Genomic DNA, 9,242 nt, shown 5'->3' on the forward strand with positions numbered 1-9,242 from the left:
AAATTAACAAAAAAAAAGAAATAATAAAAGTATTATCACATATGCAAATAATGAAATCTAAAGATTATTTTTCTTTTTTTTTTACAAGTACAATCAATTTGCAAGTTTCTTAAAACTAAAATCTGTACTTTTAAAAAAAATTTTTTTATATAGCTTGCAGCTTTTATGCAAAGTGCAATCCATACTATTAAATAAAAGCTTATTTACCATTCTTTGATTCTGGCGTCACTTTTGATTCTGGTATAAATTCGTTTTCAGTCATTTCAAGTGTCGTATTTAAAGGGGGAAATCAATCCATCTTTTTTGACCTCAGTGTAATTTAAATAAACATGCAACCAGCCCGCCCAGAGATGTAATCTCTACCGCATGTTCCTGGTCTGCTCCGGGGCCTCCATTATGCTTAATTTATGCTAACGTGGTAGTGTCCATTTGGAGAAGTATTCGCCTACGGAAAGGGGTTTTCAGCCACCACAAAAATGCTCCTCTGCAGTTCTCCAAAGTCCCAGCAAGCATAAAAAAATAAAAAAATACAAAATGGATAAACAGTGGCTGCAGTGGATACTTTTCATTGTTTAACACTTGGTTTCAGAACTTAACTCTCCTCCCAGGTTACCTGATGCACAAACAGCAGCAAAGCAGGAGTAGCCCACAGACTGGTTGTACCACATATTTTTTGATATTTTAGCCCATCTGGCAACAGACATTTTCTGCAGGTTGATGGTCAGTATGAAGCTGCAGATGGACTGCATTGATACTTTCCTGTCTGTGATTCAGGACCAAAGGTAGCAACTTTTTCCAGCAGATCATCCAGCTGAGCATTGGACAGTCACACCAGCAGGTGGTTTTCCTCACTTCCAGGAGGGCCATTGCTGTGCAGATTGAGGTGCGTGTTGTAGCACTATCAGCTCTCCTTTTTTGCGTGCGACGTAACCAGGTCATGTCTAAGCTCTCAAAGGTACAGTAGATCCAGCAACATCTCCAACATTCTGATAACACTGAGCTTGGGAAGGTCCCCATTCAGATGATGAAAGCAGCAATGGCATCTGAGTATTTCTTTAATGAAAGAGTGCACCTACATCTCCTGGATACTATGTGTTCCTTTAGTTTGTACTTTAATTTAAGACTAATTGTACACATTAGGTGAATAAATAGTTCCATTTATTAAAACTGCATAGGTGGAATTGGGTATTTTCACACAGATCCTGTGGAACGCCAAAACTGTGTATTTTTAAAAGGTACTAATCAAAACAAAAATAGAAAACAAGAAGCCTGCCCTTCTTTGAGGAAGAAGGGCAGGCTTTGGTATAAAATCAAATCAATCCACCTAACTGTCACCAGCTTCTGATTGGAAAACACAATGCTTTTGGGAGAAAGTGTTATGCTACAGCCGCTGTACAGATATGCCTTTATAGGCTGCTTAAACAGCTTTCTTTCATGGTCTGGGTTTAAGTTAGGTTAGGCTAGCAGCTGTTTTGTATTAGGTGCGCATGGTATTCTTTACCAGTATCTCATCAAAATGCAAATTTGCAAAAACGAGAGACATACTGTGGTGGAGTATATTGAAAAAGGTCCCCAGGGCCTGAAGTCACTGAAGCGATCCTGAATCCATGATATCACTGTCCTTTTAATGAAGGCATCTATATTGATAAATGTAATGTGCGGTAAATATTCCTTAATGAGACCAACCAAAGGTCACTGGTAATGTAGAGAGGCTCGCCAGGCCAACAGAAGTCAATGGTTCAGCAGTAAAAGAAACAGAGAGAGAGGTCTGATTCAGCAGTCTACTCAGGACACTGGAGGGGGGTGGGGTGGACAGAAAGTCAACTGAATACCACTTTACATGAAACGGTGAAAGGAAAGGTTAATGCAGCTTCCTCCTTGTGAGTAGAACTAAAAAACAAAAAAAACCCCCAAAAAACCAAAAAAAAAACTAAATTAACTCTGTATCTTCAACTCCATTATTTATAAGAAAACTATTATGAATTTATTTATACCAATCTATTGGTTAAAGACAGCTGGGGTAGGGTAACAGTTGCCCAGAGTGCATGTCACACCATTAGCCATGGGGCAGTCTAGACTGCACATGCAGATTCACTCAAACAGGCTCAAACTTGCATATGAGCAAAGATTAAAAGATCACATACAAACCTTTATCCGCACAGATAGACAAGCTCAAACTCTCTCTCTCTGACTCTTTCTCTCTCTCATACACACGCAGAGACACACACTCACACTCACTCTGGGTATTTCCAAGGGAAATAAGAGAGTGAGGTTATTTTAGGACATTGTGCTACTTGGCTACTTGTTCTCGCTCTTCCCTGAACTCATGAAAACAGTCTGTACCAGCAAACAAGGGGGATATAAGAAAAAGTGTTTTGCCCTCACAAATTCTAACAATAATTACAGCCTCACAACTCGACCTGTGAAAGCCAGAGACACGTTTGTTCTCACTTCCCCCTCGGCGTTAGACTCCTGACAAGTGGCACTGCACAAATCAGGGTTGCATGGAGTTTTAGCAGCTCCAGGAAGCTGTTAGTAACAGCTCTGTACCTTCCTGCCTGGATGCATGGCTTGGGTTGAGATGGGGGTGCACAAACTCTCTTTGGTAGCAACAGAGTCATTTCCCCTGACTCTTGGCTATAAATTAGCCACAGGAAAAAAAAGAAAGAAAAGCTGACAATGCCTATGTGTGTTTGTCTTTAATTCAGGTGCTGGCAGGGGTGGCATTCCTGACAACTCCTATCAGTTATCCCAAAATGACTGAGTCACCCGCTCGGTAATGAAAAATTGAGGATGATCCTTTTTAGCGGCTAAGAATGACATCATACATTATGGTTCAGTAGATCATACATTAAGATGTTTGAAATGTCTTCCCCACTCCTCAGTGACCCTCACCATATGGTACATATCTGTGTTTGACTTACAGCATTATAAAGGACTTGGATTATTACACAGTTTGCAGCAGTGCCATTATTTGTCAGGTCCTTTGGTTAGGTGATCCTTTAGTTGTCATAGAACATATCTGTTTATGTATGAAAGAGACAGATTAAGGACACAGTTGTTTAACATTTATTGCACGTACAATGCATGGCAATGCAATGGATGAATCAAGAATCCAGAATTGAAAAAAAAAAGTCACTGCATACGTTGCAACTATTTCTCAGGGAAATATTCAGTGTTAAATCTAAAGTACTAATAGGTCATGATAGCTTAAAAATGATAGCATAAAAATGATAGCGTTTGCAAATAAATTATAGTTTAGTTGAATTTTTTTCTGGTGGGACCTTTTCCTTAGAAGCCACAATGAAGTGATGTAAAAGCATCATAAAGATAGAATTATAAATACATGCCTCCTAAAGACCACACATCATCTCTTTATATGTGTCGTCACATAAAGGGTTTGTGTGTTCACGTCTGCCACATTTCCATATATATGCGAAGCTTTTCTTAATGCTTAAAAATTTCTAAGAGGAAGTAACTGCAAGTGAGGTTAAATTGTGGAGTTTGACCTTCATTTTGTTAATGTCAAATGTCCTGCAGTAGTAAGCGTGCAAAAGGAAGTTCTTTCATGCCTGATACTCATATAACCATCGGGCTGCTCCATTGTGTGCATTCTGCTGCCAGGCAACTCTCAAAACTATATTGTAAACATTGTGTGGTGCTGTTCAGTCTTTGCATAATACTGTTGTCTGCGGTTCCACCTCATGCATTCACCTTGACATTAAAGTTTGATAATTAAAATTTAGGCTGGTGGAGTCTAAGAGACATTTACAATAATTATGTAACAATAAAAAATGAGAAGCAACAAATGAAATTTAGGGAAATTCAAAGACTTGGATACAGATGGCAGGTGCAGTTCTATCAAGATCACAGTAACAGATTATTTTGCACATCAATTGCATGTCACCATAGCCTTTTCGCTCTTTACACACTCATTGTTCTTTGTTTTATTAAACACTCTGGTGATCTCAGATACCAGTCCTACCAGCCATCCATGTGTTTGAGGATGTACAAATACACCTAAAAGCATGATTTTCACAGCTTTCATAATATGATAACTAGCAGAGTGAATACATGCTGTGTTTCCTCTTGTTCGTAGATATCCATCTGGAATCTAAGTCTCTGATAAAATTTTCATGAGCCTGAGTAATGAGGAGCACTAGAGGGCTCTTTATGTGAGCCGAGATGCCCACAGGTCAACAAGGGACTTTCCTAGCCATTCTAACCTCATATACCCTTTCATTTATTTAGTTTTGCTCCATGCACACTGACTCTTTGTACTATTTTATGCTACAAGCTGTATGCTTCCCACCAGGATTCTTAATATTCAGTCAGTTTCTTTAATGTTTTCACTTCTGAAAATGAATCATACCGATTTGTGCCTTTGAAGATGTTATGAAAGGACATGCTATATTTATATCACAGCTGTAACATCAAAACCCAGCTTTTTGAATTCATGCAGATAGTACATGCAACCAAATACTGTGACCAGAAATCCCAGAAATTTGAGAATGTTTTCCCATGAAGAAAGTTATTCAAATATTCCCACTGCATCAATATCATTCACAGCTCCCTCTCACAAACCAAAGTGACTCTTCCTTTCCACGTGACTATTGATTGTGGGTTTCCAGATTGCTTTATCTCAACCTGACAAATTAGAAATCAATGCACATGTCTGAGCACAGCCAACAATAAGTTATTGGCTCATCTTGACTGTTCAGGATCACTTATTTTAGGATAAAGTTAAATAAAAAGGTAAAAGTAATAGATAAAAGTAAAATATGATAATTGTTTGGGTTTACCACAGTGGTGTCAAAATCTATCATCCAAAGTAAAACAAAACTCCAGATCTAACAGATTGAACGATATTTAAAGTTGGTAAAGTCTCTAAAATGAAAATATTCAGGGATGGCGGGACTTGCCCATAATGCAAACTGCATTTTGTTCAATGAGAGCTTTGCGGTCTTGCTCTGAAGTATACAGGAACAAGGAGAGAACTTCCTCTCACTATCAATCAGGAAATTCTATCAGCATACAGGAAAGTATTGTTGCAGCATTTCTGCATGGTGCCAATGCCTTCTATACTATACTATGCAAAAGGTCTCGAGCCACCTGCCATTTCCTTATTTGCTCAAGAGTTTTGCTCTGTTCTATGGACCACAGTGTGTGCAGAAATAAGTACTGTGATTTTTACATAAATTAGATCACATTCCCAGGACGTTTAGGACATCTCATATTTTCAGCTTGCATTGTCATGTTAAATAGCAAGGATCCACCTGGAGTTAGAAGAGTACTGCCTGCAGAGTTTCATCATTGTTATTATTATTGTTATTTTAATGTTGTGGTTTTCTTGAAAGACAGGTTTTTTTTTATTCTCTTCACCTCTTCTCAGACTTCTGAAATCTGATCTGGGTGTTTCTCCCCACCCCCCTTTTCCCAACCTCCTGCATGCCAGAGTACTTGGCTCTGCCCTCAATCTGGTCTCAAGTTTCTGCAGACCTACAGCAGATTGTTTATTTTGCTGGACATGGAGGAAACACGGATGGACCCTTCACTGGCTCAAGATTTACTGTTAAGCCAGGCTCCCGTGTGATCTGTATTTAGAACAAGACTCCCTTTAACAGCAAGCTCTTTATCCTTTGCAAAAATGGCACATTACTAAGGACAATGGGATTGTCTGCTTGGGTAATGTAATGCTAGGGGATTACATCATTTGATACAACATAGCACTGGGTAGACAACAGTCTACTAATCCTGCTCGCTGAGGTCATTTATAATTCATTGAAGCACACATACCATCATCCTATTTTGGACAAAGGGCAGAAAAATCTATATACCCTAGTGATGGTGGAGAAGGACAAAACATTTCCCCGGAGATCATTTCTGCTAAAATTTATGAGGTTACTCTTCACCACTGACACCACAGTGTAAGTGCTGAGGTCAGGGTATTAGGTAAAAATAGCCTTAGGAAGCACATGCATTGTATGTCTGTATTAAATAGCTGCATGCAATTAAAATGGATTACAGATATGAAGGTAGCAACACTAGCGTTTTCCTCTTTTACTTCTTTTAAAACTTTTCCATCAGTAGCTGTGGGGTTAGTGAAGTACGTGCAAATACTGTGGTCTCACCATCCAGGAAATGCATATCTTGTTGACGGAAATTCTTCCTGTGAAATTTGAAATAAATTATGGTGCACACGCCTTTCATCCTAGCCATCAGTAATGCACAGTGAAGCTCCTTTAGAGGCAATTATGATTTATGGGACACACAAGGGAGAGGGAAGAATGTGCATTCAGTACTTTGGAGGAACAGAGAAGCAAAGAGAGCAAATTGCAATGTGAAAGAGAACTGACTGCTCATGAACCGGCGTCTACAGTTTTCTCACTTTAAGCGTGGTTTACTTTCACCCCCAGACAGGTCATGAAGAGTACAAATGCTTCTTACTTAATTTCATTTTGTGATGTTTTTGGTATCATGTCCTGAGCAGCCAATCAAGTAATACAATTTCCTCAACGGGAATTATGAACAAAGAGTGAATTGAGGCCTGAACAGAAAGAGAAAATGGTACTTGAGGTGAATGATTGTGTGGTCAATGAAATGAGTCATATGCTTTTTTTCAGTATTTCGTTGTAGCTACACTGCTTATCAGTATACCACAGTCTCAGTGAAAAATTTCTTTACCAGAACCACAAGACTAGGGTTATGTCAGATTACTATGAGTTCAATGCAACCATGAAAAAAAATATGTGAAAACCAAAAAGACATGATGTTTTCTTAGAGGAAGTCGGTGCTATGAATTGAGGTTGTTTGTGGCCGTCTGGGTCTGTAAGGCAACTCAGCAGGAGCAAAGGTGGAGGTTGGAATGTCAGTGAGGGTCAGAGAAGGTCACGGGGAAATGACCTTTTGGATGAGTCAGGAGTCCATTCACTGGAACCCCAGCTGTGATGGACAGGTCACGTGGAGGTCTCCACCAGTTCATACGCAGACATGCTCATACAGTCACCCTGCTTTGTCATTTGTAGACATTACAGACCAAGATGGAGAAAACTTTGACGGCTCATTTAGGACAAGATATACCTCCCTTTGTCAAATAACATATAACTTTTGAGTAAAACAGTTAGACCTATGGCAAAACTTGAGAGAGCTAAGATAAAATATCTGAAGAGATACTTCAGTAGATTTAAAAAAGGTCAACCTGAGAACTGACCACACTGTTCAACTAACAACAGACTGCTTAGCTTTATTGGCTAAAATTATATCAGAAACCCCCCCACCCCTAAATAAATAAATAAATAAATAAATAAATAAAATGAAATAAAATAAAATGAAATGAAATAAGTAAATAATTTAAAAAAATGACCGGCTATGTTTTCTATCACTTTGGCCAATGAAATACACCCAAAATACAAGTAAGGCAAGATGAAGAGAGTCATCCTTCACTTTATGAAAACTAAAAGGAAATAAAAATTGTACAATTTTTAAGACCTCATGTGTGCTATTATCATGATATTTTATGTGTAAATATCATGGTTATCTTCAGTAGTGACAACAAACCTGTTTACTATTTTAAAAAGAGATTATTACTACTACTACTATTATTATTAGTATCACTATTAGAAAAGGAAACAAAATCTGCCTGTTCTGAACCAGTTTTCAAGGTAACGTTATAGGTGTTCCTTCCAAACGATAACAATACAAAAACTCAAAGCATACAAATGGACCAGGCCAGATAGACAACACAATTAGCCTTATCTTTATATTAACTCATTAAAAATCAAAAAAAAAAAAAAAAAAAAAAACAAAAAAAAAAAAAAAACTATCCGACTTCACTGGCACATGTATTTATCTTATTTATTCTCTCTCTTTCCCTGCTTCACCTTTCGTTTGACAGAGGAAGGCTGCGTGCCCGTGTCTGTGTGCGTCTTTGGGGAGAGTACCTGCGCATCACAGGCATATATAGTTTGTAGGCGACGAGTGCGTGACTTCTGAGAGCCCTGCTAACTAAATTGCTGTGTTTTGTTTTTTCATAGTATCGCTGCTTAAATGAATTGTTCACTGTGGGCCACGGCGGCAATCAGAACAACGGGAAATGCCTTGGTGCTCCCGGCGGACAGTTTACGGACTTGTATCCATTGGTATAGAAGAAAAACTGTACGTATACAGCTTCACTGGGTTACAAAATATACTGAACTTTCATCTCCCGAGAATTTTCACTTAATTACTTTATATTGTCAGAGCAAGAAATTAAGAGCGTCATCTCAGTAATTCACTCTCAGCTGCCATCTACTGGTTGTTCTTGTATTTGTTTGGCTTCACTTTCCTTTGGCCAGCCTGGGAGCGTTTTGTCAAGGCTAGAAGTAATGTAGGTCAGAACATTTACTCCAAAAATATGTCACTGCAGTCATATGCAGTTTACACAAAATAATAGGAAATGTTATAGGATGTACTTTTTTCAAACAGGAGGGACTTTAAGACAGCAGGAAGTACTATAAATAGTATAGCTACAGTCATATTTTGCTGAGAACCTACTTGAAAATATGTCATATATACATATTGAATTGAATTTGATAGTTTTAGTGACTGTTAAAATAGCAATGAGCTTGACTCCTGATTGAATAACTATAATTTTGCATCACATTACACAGTAATTTAATTAGAAAATAACCAGCATGCATTAATTTTGGGCCTGGTGAAGGATCAGAAGGTCTTTACATATCTCATAGCACATCCAGTTTATGTATTTTTTCACAAGCACTGCTGCTTGAACATTGTTTAAACCCAGGTAGTACTCCAGGACTATTATAATGTGCATTTTTGTTGCTGTTGTTGTTGCAATGTCTCATTTCCTTCTCAGTTTTATGCAGTACATTTTGAAACAGCCTGTAGTTTGAAGTGGTACACACATGCATTGCATGTTTTCAGGCCAGAATAACCAACTAAGCAGGCCGAGCAGGCAACTGCTCAGGATTCCCAGAGGTCAACCAAACCCTAAACCCACTGCTTCCCAGTTTACTGAATCAATTATGTACTCATTTATTAAAGGACTGGGGTCTCTAAATGTTTTATTTAATCCATATCCTGCTCACAGTGTCACTTGACACTGTAGCTTATAAAGAAAATGGAAGCTTACAATAGAGGCCCATCAGTATTCGTTGCAAGCAGTCCCTTCAGAACTTTGTTCTAGTTATAGACATTTGACAGAACCTGTTGAATATTCAGTAACATTCAGTTTATATATA

Source organism: Pundamilia nyererei, unplaced genomic scaffold (assembly GCF_000239375.1).
Source record: "Pundamilia nyererei isolate P.nyererei 1_Seehausen unplaced genomic scaffold, PunNye1.0 scaffold00009, whole genome shotgun sequence".
In the NCBI taxonomy this organism is placed as follows: domain Eukaryota; kingdom Metazoa; phylum Chordata; class Actinopteri; order Cichliformes; family Cichlidae; genus Pundamilia; species Pundamilia nyererei.